Source organism: Nerophis ophidion, linkage group LG15 (genome assembly GCF_033978795.1).
Source record: "Nerophis ophidion isolate RoL-2023_Sa linkage group LG15, RoL_Noph_v1.0, whole genome shotgun sequence".
Taxonomy (NCBI): domain Eukaryota; kingdom Metazoa; phylum Chordata; class Actinopteri; order Syngnathiformes; family Syngnathidae; genus Nerophis; species Nerophis ophidion.
The window spans coordinates 48,025,134-48,036,921 of NC_084625.1; the positions used below are offsets into that span (position 1 = coordinate 48,025,134).

At 40.4% G+C, this 11,788-nt stretch overlaps 1 long non-coding RNA gene across 1 annotated transcript in view; it reads right to left on the reverse strand.

Moving 5' to 3' along the window:
• LOC133569747 (uncharacterized) overlaps nucleotides 1-9,943 on the reverse strand; it is a 35,350-nt gene extending 25,407 nt beyond the window's left edge. Inside the window, exon 1 of the long non-coding RNA XR_009809871.1 lies at nucleotides 9,713-9,943. This is a non-coding gene — a long non-coding RNA (uncharacterized LOC133569747). The remainder of the gene's footprint in view (nucleotides 1-9,712) is intronic.
• Nucleotides 9,944-11,788: the final 1,845 nt, after the last annotated feature.

Genomic DNA, 11,788 nt, shown 5'->3' on the forward strand with positions numbered 1-11,788 from the left:
GATGATTGGGAGAATGTCATGTGGTCGGATGAAACCAAAATAGAGCTTTTTGTGTTGGCCCTGCGATGAGGTGGCGACTTGTCTAGGGTGTACCCCGCCTTCCGCCCGATTGTAGCTGAGATAGGCGCCAGTGCCCCCCGCGACTCCGAAAGGGAATAAGCGGTAGAAAATGGATGGTATAAACTCAACTCGTCGTGTTTGGAGGAAGAAGAATACTGAGTTGCATCCCAAGAACACCATACCTACTGTGAAGCATGGGGGTGGAAACATCATGCTTTGGGGCTGTTTTTCTGCTAAAAGGATAGGACGATCGATCCGTGTTAAGGAAAGAATGAATGGGGCCATGTATCGTGAGATTTTGAGCCAAAACTTCCTTCCATCAGTGAGAGCTGTGAAGATGGGTCTTCCAGCATGACAATGATCCCAAACACACCGCCCGGGCAACGAAGGAGTGGCTCCGTAAGAAGCATTTGAAAGTCCTGGAGTGGCCTAGCCAGTTTCCAGACCTCAAACCCATAGAAAATCTGTGGAGGGAGTTGAAAGTCCCAAAACATCACTGCTCTCGAGAAGATCTGCATAGAGGAATGGGCCAAAATACCAGCTACTGTGTGTGCAAACCTGGTAAAGAACTATAGTAATCCTTTGACCTCTGTTATTGCCAAAAAAGGTTTTATTACAAAGTATTGAGTTGAATTTTTGTTTTTGACCAAATACCTATTTTCCACCCTAATTTACAAATAAATTCTTTAAAATTCCTACAATGTGAATTCCTGGATTTTTTTTTCACATTCTGTCTCTCACAGTTGAAGTGTAACTATGATGAAAATTACAGACCTCTGTCATCATTTTAAGTGGGAGAACTTGCACAATCGGTGGCTGACTAAATACTTTTTTGTTCCACTGTAAATGAAGAAAACAGTACTTCCTTTTTTTCACTGTAATTAACTGTGGTGCCGTTTTGGCATTTACAGTAATACACCAAAAAAATCTAGTTTTGTGGCAAAACAAACAAAAAGCCATAACCTAATATTTTACTGTAAAAATGCATTGTTTTATTTACAGTAAAAAAAAAAACTATGTAAATTTTACAGTAAAATTCTGGCAACTGAGCTGCCTTTTTACCATTAAAACAGCAGTACTGTTTTTCCATTTACAGTAAAATGCTCTAAATTTTAAGGTGAAATTATTGCAACTTACCATATTTTTATTTACTTTTAAGTTAAAAAAAAAATCTAATAAAATGCATAAAGAATTTTGTAAAACCACTTTGCTGTGCAATATACCCATCCATCCATCCATCCATCCATTTTCTACCGCTTATTCCCTTTCGGGGTGGCGGGGGGCGCTGGCGCCTATCTCAGCTACAATCGGGCGGAAGGCAGGATACACCCTGGACAATTCGCCAATTCATCGCAGTATGCAATATACATACTACTCATTAGCAATTTTACATGGCGATTTCGACACCTCAAAATTTGGTAATCAAAACTACAGTCCAACAACTGATAAGAAGGGATGTTCCTAACAGGACTCATGTTGCCGATCACAATCGGCCGATATTTAACCGATCAGATGATTGAACTGCTGTTATCAACATATCAACACGATATTTTAACTACTTCATTTTCTTTAATTCATACAATTGTGTGGCCAGAACATAGTCAACATTACGCTACAAAATAACAAAAAAACTAAATAAAAGCGCGAACTAATATCACTGAAAAATGGTATCAACCTAATCACTGGTATCATATACTGCTACTACCCTAGGTATTGACGCTACCATTTTATGGATCGATCTGCCCTCCTCGGAATATGACAATGCTAACATGTCAATACTTACATTATCCTCTCTCTAACTCTTAATAATCCGTCCATTTTCTACCGCTTGTCCCTTTTGGGGTGCTGGACCCTATCTCAGCTGCATTCGGGCAGAAGGCGGGCCACACCCTGGACAAGTCGCCACCTCATCTTATTAATATACTTGTTAATTTCATGTTAATCGCTACTTACTTTCCGACATAACATGGTCAAGTCTACATTCTTAACCTTCTTTACTCAGAACTTATTTCTTGATGTTGTTTCAAGCTAACTTAGCCATTAGCTTAGCAATTTGCATGTCGGCTTGACATGACCCGAGAACTACAAAGCGGAGAGGAAGCAGGACCAGACTCCCTTCCAGGCACTGCTTCTTTGAATTGTTTTACGACGTTTTCTTTGAACTGTTCTGTAACCAAAGGCGATGGCTGTTTACGACCCCGGTCCCTTAGAAACAGCAGTTGCTATGTAATCAGGGAAAGTTCAACTAAAAGCCGAGACGTCTCTCCTCAATTGAGCCAAATGTAATTCTGTCTTTGTTTAATTCCTTGCTTCTTGGATTGTTTAATAGATGTCATCAGTGTTTGAACCTGACACTTAACTTTTAGCATGCTAACTTTAGCATAATAGCATGGTAAAATTAGCTAACTTTACATTTTTTTTTCTAATTACGCAGCTATACACCTTACAGTCATATAACTTGGTATGTGATTCATGCTAACCGTTATCAGGTTTATGTTAGCATGCTAACATTAAAGCGCTAGCTTTTTTTAGATAATTTTGCAACCATTTAACCTAAAGCCAAATAACGAGCTGTGTGCTTAGTATTTTTATCTATGTTCTTATGTGTTATTATGAATTTGCACTAAATTAGTTTTGCTTACAATTTAATTGTATAATGTACAATTATAATAAAGATCTATTCTATTCTAGGTATGTGACGGCTCTTAGCTGTCATTGTGCTAACGTTAACATGCTAGCAAGCTAACTGAAGCATGCTAACTTTCTTTATCTGATTTTACACTCGTTTATTTCCGCAGCCACACACCTTACAGCCTTGTTACTGGAAATGTGAGATATGTTAACTGTTAGCATGCCGTCGTTAGCACACATGCTAAATGTTAGCATGGTAAAGTTTTAGGTTAGCTCTGTAGCTCTTTTTGTACAGTTACACCTAAAACTCACGGATTATGACACTCGGCACCATCTTAAAAAGTACGGAGGTCCAGGTCACAGATAGTAGGCCCATCAAAATTTTCGCGGGAATTTTGTAGTGGTACTTAAGACACTAAGAAATGCAGTTCATTCGCAGTAATGAAGGTGATTATCATAAACTAAGGGGAGCGGCTCCACATTGTGTATGGAAACTTTTTTTTTTTTAACGTAAATTGTCCGATGTCAAACGATCGGCACATCCCTTGAAATTAGTGCAATACTTGTATCGTATAAACACTTTGTAGGGCACAATAAAATAAAAGACTGCTACATTCAACACAAGGCCTAGACAGGAGGAGGACAGAGTGTAGGTACACAGAATATCAGAGGGTCAAATGTGCGAGAAAAGGAGAGCAGACAGTGTTGACAAATAATGTCGGAACCGCAGGTGCAGAAACACAAAAGAAAAATCCCTGTGGGATGGCGAAACCGGCGAAGAAATTTTACGTGCAACGTTCATATTGTTGTTACTCAGCCAGCGTTGCATTTTGTGGCATTTAATGCCTCACAATCAAACACTTTTATGTTAAAATAACAAACAGATGTTTATTGGGACAAGGTATACATCTGTTCAGTATTTCAACATAAAAGTCTCAGTTTAATTCCTTGCTTCTTGTCTTGTTATTCATCAGTGTTTGAAGCTGACACTTAACTGTTAACGTTATGTTAAAATACTGAACAGATGTTTATTGGGACAAGGTAAACATCTGTTCAGTATTTTGACATAAAAGTATGTTTAATTCCTTGCTTCTTGTCTTGTTTAATAAATATTCATCAGTGTTTGAACCTGACACTTAACTGTTAGCAACGTGATGTTAAAATACTGAACGGATGTTTATTGGGACAAGGTAAACATCTGTTCAGTATTTTAACATAATAGTCTCCGTTTAATTCCTTGCTTCTTGTCTTATTTAATAGATAGTCATCAATGTTTGAACCTGACACTTAACTGTTAACGTTATGTTAAATTACCGAACAGATGTTTATTGGGACAAGGTAAACATCTGTTCAGTATTTTGACATAAAAGTATGTTTAATTCCTTGCTTCTTGTCTTGTTTAATAAATATTCATCAGTGTTTGAACCTGACACTTAACTGTTAGCAACGTGATGTTAAAATACTGAACGGATGTTTATTGGGACAAGGTAAACATCTGTTCAGTATTTTAACATAATCGTCTCCGTTTAATTCCTTGCTTCTTGTCTTATTTAATAGATAGTCATCAATGTTTGAACCTGACACTTAACTGTTAACGTTATGTTAAATTACCGAACAGATGTTTATTGGGACAAGGTAAACATCCGTTCAGTATTTTAACATAAAAGTCTGTTTAATTCCTTGCTTCTTGTCTTGTTTAATAGTCATTAGCGTTTGAAGCTGACACTTAACTGTTAGCAACGTTATGTCAAAATACTGAACAGATGTTTATTGGGACAAGGTAAACATCTGTTCAGTATTTTAACATAAAAGTGTTTGATTGTGATGCATTAAAAGCCACAAAATGCAAAGGGTCCATCAGACCCACAAACGCTGGCTGAGTAACAACAATATGAACATTACAAAAAGGGTTAAATAAAAACAATTCATTTTATTATCAAGCAATTACCACGAGCACATGAACACACAAAAACAACAAGTGCTTAATACCAGCTTCATTTCTCTAGAATCGGTTCAAGACCGGAAAAGGGCGTTCCCTGAACTGTTCCTACAAAGTCAGACGCATGCAATTGTCCAAAAAGTGCTGACATGGCAAATAACTTTTAAAACGCACCTTTCCCCCTTCATATTTGACAACTTCAACGCCTGGGAGCGTAGATACCGGCACATGCAAGTCAAAGGTGATGAGGTTTTCTCCGTGGTTAACAGGCAAGATCGTGTATAAAGTGCCCTTCATAGGAAGCCGACGAGCCGTTTGCAAAGCCTTACTTCCTCTTCACTCTTCCTGCTAAACATGACCGGTGACGGCCGGACACGCACTCTGAAGCAAGCCCCAGGCGTTCCATAGGACAGGGGTGTCCAAAGTGCGGCCCGCAGCTAATCGTTTACCGGCCTGCCACATATTCTGGAAATGCAATTGCAAAAAAAAATATATGCAAATCCCGTTTCCATATGAGTTGGGAAATTGTGTTTGATGTAAATATAAACGGAATACAATGATTTGCAAATCCTTTTCAACCCATATTCAATTAAATGCACTACAAAGACAAGATATTTGATGTTCAAACTCATAAACTTTTGTTTTTTACAATTAATAATTAACTTAGAATTTCATGGCTGCAACACGTGCCAAAGTAGTTGGGAAAGGGCATGTTCACCACTGTGTTACATCACCTTTTCTTTTAACAACACTCAATAACGTTCGGGAACTGAGGAAACTAATTGTTGAAGCTTTGAAAGTGGAATTCTTTACCATTCTTGTTTTATGTAGAGCTTCAGTCGTTCAACCGCTGTCGTATTTTACGCTTCATAATGCGCCACACATTTTCCATGGGAGACATGTCGGGACTGCAGGTGGGCCAGGAAAATACCCGCACTCTTTTACTACGAAGCCACGCTGTTGTAACATGTGACTTGGCATTGTTTTGCTGAAATAAGCAGGGGCGTCCATGATAACGTTGCTTGGATGACAACATATGTTGTTCCAAAACCTGTATGTACCATTCAGCATTAATGAGGCCTTCACAGATGTGTAAGTTACCCATGCCTTGGGCACTAATACACCCCCATACCATCACAGATGCTGGCTTTTGAACTTTGTGCCTATAACAATCCGGATGGTTATTTTCCTCTTTGTTCCGGAGCACACCACGTCCACAGTTTCCAAATATAATTTGAAATGTGGACTCGTCAGACCACAGAACACTTTTCCACTCTGCATCAGTCCATCTTACATGAGCTCGGGCCCAGCGAAGCCAGCGGCGTTCCTGGGTGTTGTTGATGAATGGCTTTCGCTTTGCATAGTAGAGTTTTAACTTGTACTTACAGATGTAGCGACCAACTGTAGTTACTGACAGTGGTTTTCTGAAGTGTTCCTGAGCCCATGTGGTGATATCCTTTACACACTCAAGTCGGTTTTTGATGCAGGGATCAAAGGTCCATAATATCATCGCTCACGTGCAGGGATTTCTCCAGATTCTCTGAACTTTTAGATGATTTTACGGACCATAGATGGTAAATTCCTTGCAATAGCTTGTTGAGAAATGTTGTCCTAAAACAAATTGGTGACTCTCACCCCATCTTTGTTTGTGTATTACTTAGCATTTCACGGAAGCTGCTTTTATACCCAATCATGGCACCCACCTGTTCCCAATTAGCTTGCACACCTGTGGGATGTTCCAAAATAAGTGTTTGATGAGCATTCCTCACCTTTATCAGTATTTATTGCCACCTTTCCCAACTCCTTTGTCACGTGTTGCTGGCATCAAATTCTAAAGTTAATGATTATTTACAAAAAATATATATATTTATCAGTTTGAACATCAAATATGTTGTCTTTGTAGCATATTCAACTGAATATGGGTTGAAAAGGATTTGCAAGTCATTGTATTCTGTTTATATTTACATCGAACACAATTTCCCAACTCATACAGAAATGGAGTTAGTCATAAAAATGTATCACTTTATGAGTGAGGCACCTTTTGGATCCCGAATATATTAAATGGGATTTTATTTATCTTTTCACTGTGATTACTCAAAAATAATAATTAATTAAAATAACTGGTGTCCTGCATTATTGATCTTTTTAAGGCTCTAATGACTTCACATCAAACATTGCTTTCTGAATGTTTTGGGCAGCGGGGGAAATACTGCATATTTCAGTTTTATTATAAAAAAAAACAGTTGTCTTTGACAGAAAAGGCATAAAATATATATATATTTTTTTTTTAACCTAATATCAACCTGAAGTTGATACATTGTAGAGATTTACTGTAAGCCAGGGGTGTCAAACCCAAAATTTATAACTGAACAAAGCCGCGGGCCAAGGTTGAACAAATTAACCTTTTAATTGGGAACCAAACAAGTTTTGCCTTGAATATAAACAAGCAAGGCTTATGTAGCTTTATAGTCACATACAAAATCAAGTTTCAAATTATAATAATGAGTAAAAAATATCAATGGCATATCACATTAAATTTAAATAATTGGCGGAGCGGGGTTTGGTGGTAGCGAGGGGTGTATATTGTAGCGTCCCGAAAGAGTTAGTGCTGCAAGGGGTTCCGGGTATTTCTTCTGTTGAGTTTATGTTGTGCTACAGTGCTGATGTTCTCCCCAAATGTGTTTGTCATTCTTGTTTGGTGTGGCTTCACCGTGTGGCGCATATTTGTTAAACTGTTAAAGTTGTTTCTTCTGTTGAGTTTATGTTGTGCTACAGTGCTGATGTTCTCCCCAAATGTGTTTGTCATTCTTGTTTGGTGTGGCTTCACCGTGTGGCGCATATTTGTAAAAGTGTTCAACTTGTTTATACGGCCACCCTCAGTGTGACCCTTATGGCTGTTGATCAAGTATGCATTGCATTCACTTGTGTGTGTTAAAGCAGCATATGTCATGCGACTGGACCGGCGCGAAAAAGCAGACGTGACGACAGGCTGTAGAGGACGCGAAAGGCAGTGCCCCCAATATTGTTGTCCGGGTGGAAATCGGGAGAAATTTGGAAAAAATTGGTTTCCCCGGGAGATTTTCGAGAGGGGCACTGAACTTTGGGAGTCTCCCGGGAAACTCGTGAGGGTTGGCAAGTATGAGTATCAGCGGTGAATGCAGTGTTACAGAGGCATCGCCGCTGTATAATACTGGCGAGCCAGCTATAATCTGTATTTGATATTACCTCGAGTTGTGCTACAGTGCTGATGTTCTCCCCAAATGTGTTTGTCATTCTTGTATGGTGTGGCTTCACCGTGTGGCGCATATTTGTTAAACTGTTAAAGTTGTTTCTTCTGTTGAGTTTATGTTGTGCTACAGTGCTGATGTTCTCCCCAAATGTGTTTGTCATTCTTGTTTGGTGTGGCTTCACCGTGTGACGCATATTTGTAAAAGTGTTAAAGTTGTTTCTTCTGTTGAGTTTATGTTGTGCTACAGTGCTGACGTTCTCCCCAAATGTGTTTGTCATTCTTGTTTGGTGTGGCTTCACCGTGTGGCGCATATTTGTAAAAGTGTTAAAGTTGTTTATACGGCCACCCTCAGTGTGACCCTTATGGCTGTTGATCAAGTATGCATTGCATTCACTTGTGTGTGTTAAAGCAGCATATATCATGCGACTGGACCGGCGCGAAAAAGCAGACGTGACGACAGGCTGTAGAGGACGCGAAAGGCAGTGCCCCCAATATTGTTGTCCGGGTGGAAATCGGGAGAAATTTGGAAAAAATTGGTTTCCCCGGGAGATTTTCGAGAGGGGCACTGAACTTTGGGAGTCTCCCGGGAAACTCGTGAGGGTTGGCAAGTATGAGTATCAGCGGTGAATGCAGTGTTACAGAGGCATCGCCGCTGTATAATACTGGCGAGCCAGCTATAATCTGTATTTGATATTACCTCGAGTTGTGCTACAGTGCTGATGTTCTCCCCAAATGTGTTTGTCATTCTTGTATGGTGTGGCTTCACCGTGTGGCGCATATTTGTTAAACTGTTAAAGTTGTTTCTTCTGTTGAGTTTATGTTGTGCTACAGTGCTGATGTTCTCCCCAAATGTGTTTGTCATTCTTGTTTGGTGTGGCTTCACCGTGTGACGCATATTTGTAAAAGTGTTAAAGTTGTTTCTTCTGTTGAGTTTATGTTGTGCTACAGTGCTGACGTTCTCCCCAAATGTGTTTGTCATTCTTGTTTGGTGTGGCTTCACCGTGTGGCGCATATTTGTAAAAGTGTTAAAGTTGTTTATACGGCCACCCTCAGTGTGACCCTTATGGCTGTGGATCAAGTATGCCTTGCATTCACTTGTGTGTGTTAAAGCATCATATATCATGCGACTGGACCGGCATGAAAAAGCAGACGTGACGACAGGCTGTAGAGGACGCGAAAGGCAGTGCCCCCAATATTGTTGTCCGGGTGGAAATCGGGAGAAATTTGGAAAAATGGTTTCCCCGGGAGATTTTCGGGAGGGGCACTGAACTTTGGGAGTCTCCCGGGAAACTCGTGAGGGTTGGCAAGTATGAGTATCAGCGGTGAATGCAGTGTTACAGAGGCATCGCCGCTGTATAATACTGACCGGCCAGCTATAATCTGTATTTGATATTACCTCAAGGGCCAAATGAAATTACACGGCGGGCCAGAGTTTGACACCCATGCTGTAAGCATTATATAAAAAACATAAAAAAATTACAATTTAACTTTATGGTCCCTGGGAGCCTTAAAGGTTAAAAAAAAAAAAAAAAAAAAAAAAAATCCATATATTTTGTTATGGTTTGAAAAATTAAAAATATCAAAAAGGCCCCTGCATGCTTACATTTTTCCGTGTGTGGCCGGCCCTCCGTGGAAAAAGTTTGGACACCCCTGCCATCGGATGACACTATCTTTCCATTGGGAGCTGCCGCTGAGGCACGATCCAGACACGTGTGTTATTTTAATCCCAATGAGCCGTGAAGGTTTTCTGGCTGCGATAAAGCGGGTCTTTCGAACTGGGTCAGTGTTTTGAATGGTTTTCGGGGGCCCGCATGTGTGTGTGTGTGTGTGTGTGTGTGTGTGTTTGTACTCACAGCTGTGGGCACGGAATGCACGGAGCTCCAAAGGGAGGAGTGGGAGGCGCACATTACGAGGCTGGAACACAAGAGGGGAGCTACAATATCTCCTCAGGATGTGAGCACACGCTTCAGGAAGACTGACTTGGAACGTTACCTTGAATGTACAACACAAGTAAATGAGGAATATTCCTAAAGAAGGCAATGTCTCAAGACCCTGCTATTAGCTCTAAATTGGAAAAAAGTGATTTAAATGTGTACTTTTTTTTGTAAACACTTTAAACTGTACCTCAATTCATTTTACAAAACCCCAAACAAGTGAAGTTGGCACGTTGTGTAAATTGTAGATAAAAAAAGAATACAAATATTTGCAAATCCTTTTCAGCCTATATTCAATTGAATAGAGTGCAAGGACAAAATACTTCACGTTAGAACTAAGAAACTTGTGTTATTTTTCGCAAATATTAGTGAAGTGAATTATATTTATATAGCGCTTTTCTCTAATGACGCAAAGCGCTTTACATGGTAACACCCAATATCTAAGTTACATTTAAACCAGTGTGGGTGGCACTGGGAACAGGTGGGTAAAGTATCTTGCCCAAGGACACAACGGCAGTGACTAGGATGGCGTAAGCGGGAATCGAACCTGCAACCCACAAATTGCTGGCACGGCCACTCTACCAACCGAGCTATACCGCTCATTTGGAATTTGATGCCTGCAATGTGTTTCAAAAAAGCTGGCACAAGTGGCAAAAAAAGTTGAATGCTCATCAAACACTTATTTGGAACATCCTACAGGTGAACAGGGGTAATTGGGAACAAGTATACCATAATTGGGTATAAAAGCATCCATCCATCCATCCATTTTCTACCGCTTATTCCCTTTTGGGGTCGCGGGGGGCGCTGGCGCCTATCTCAGCTACAATCGGGCAGAAGGCGGGGTACACTCTGGACAAGTCGCCACCTCATCGCAGGGCCAACACAGATAGACAGACAACATTCACACTCACATTCACACACTAGGGCCAATTTAGTGTTGCCAATCAACTTATCCCCAGGTGCATGTCTTTGGAAGTGGGAGGAAGCCGGAGTACCCGGAGGGAACCCACGCATTCACGGGGAGAACATGCAAACTCCACACAGAAAGATCCCGAGCCTGGATTTGAACCCAGGACTGCAGGACCTTCGTATTGTGAGGCAGACGCACTAACCCCTCTGCCACCGTGAAGCCCATATAAAAGCAGCTTCCGTGAAATGCTCAGTCATTCACAAACAAGAATGGGGCGAGAGTCACCATTTTGTGATAAAAATGCGTGAGCAAATTGTCAAACAGTTTAAGAACATTTCTCAACGAGCTGTTTCAAGGCATTTAGGGATTTCACCATCTGCGACCTATGATATCATCAAAATCACTGCACATAATTGGCAAGCCTGTGACTTTCGATCCCTCAGGCGGTACTGCATCAAAAAAGCGACATCAGTGTGTAATGGATATCACCACACGGGCTCAGGAACACTTCAGAAAACCACTGTCAGTAACTACGGTCGGTCGCTACATCTGTAAGTGCAAGTTGAAACTCTACTATGCAAAGCCAAAGCCATTTATCAACAACACCCAGGGCCGAGCTCATCTATGGCGGACTGATGCAAAGTGGAAACGTGTTCTGTGGTGTGACGAGTTCACATTTCAAAATTGTTTTTGGAAACTGTGAGTGTCGTGGAAAAGAAAACCTCAGGACTGTTATAGGCACAACGTTTAAAAGCCAGTATCTGTGATGGTATGGGGGTGAAAGCAAGAATGGGAAAGAATTCCACCTAAAAAGCTTGAAAAATGTGTCTCCTCAGTTCCCAAACATTTACTGAGTGTTGTTAAAAGGAAAGGCCATTTAACACAGTGGTAAAAATGCCCCTGTGACAACTTTTTTGCTATGTGTCTAAAATAATGATTATTTGCCAAAAAAAAAAGAGGTTTCTCAGTCCGAACAATAAAAATCTTGTGTTTGCAGTCTATTCAAATGAATATAAGTTGAAAAGGATTTGCAAATCAATGTAATCTTTTTTTATTTACCATTTACACGTGCCAACTCCAGTGGT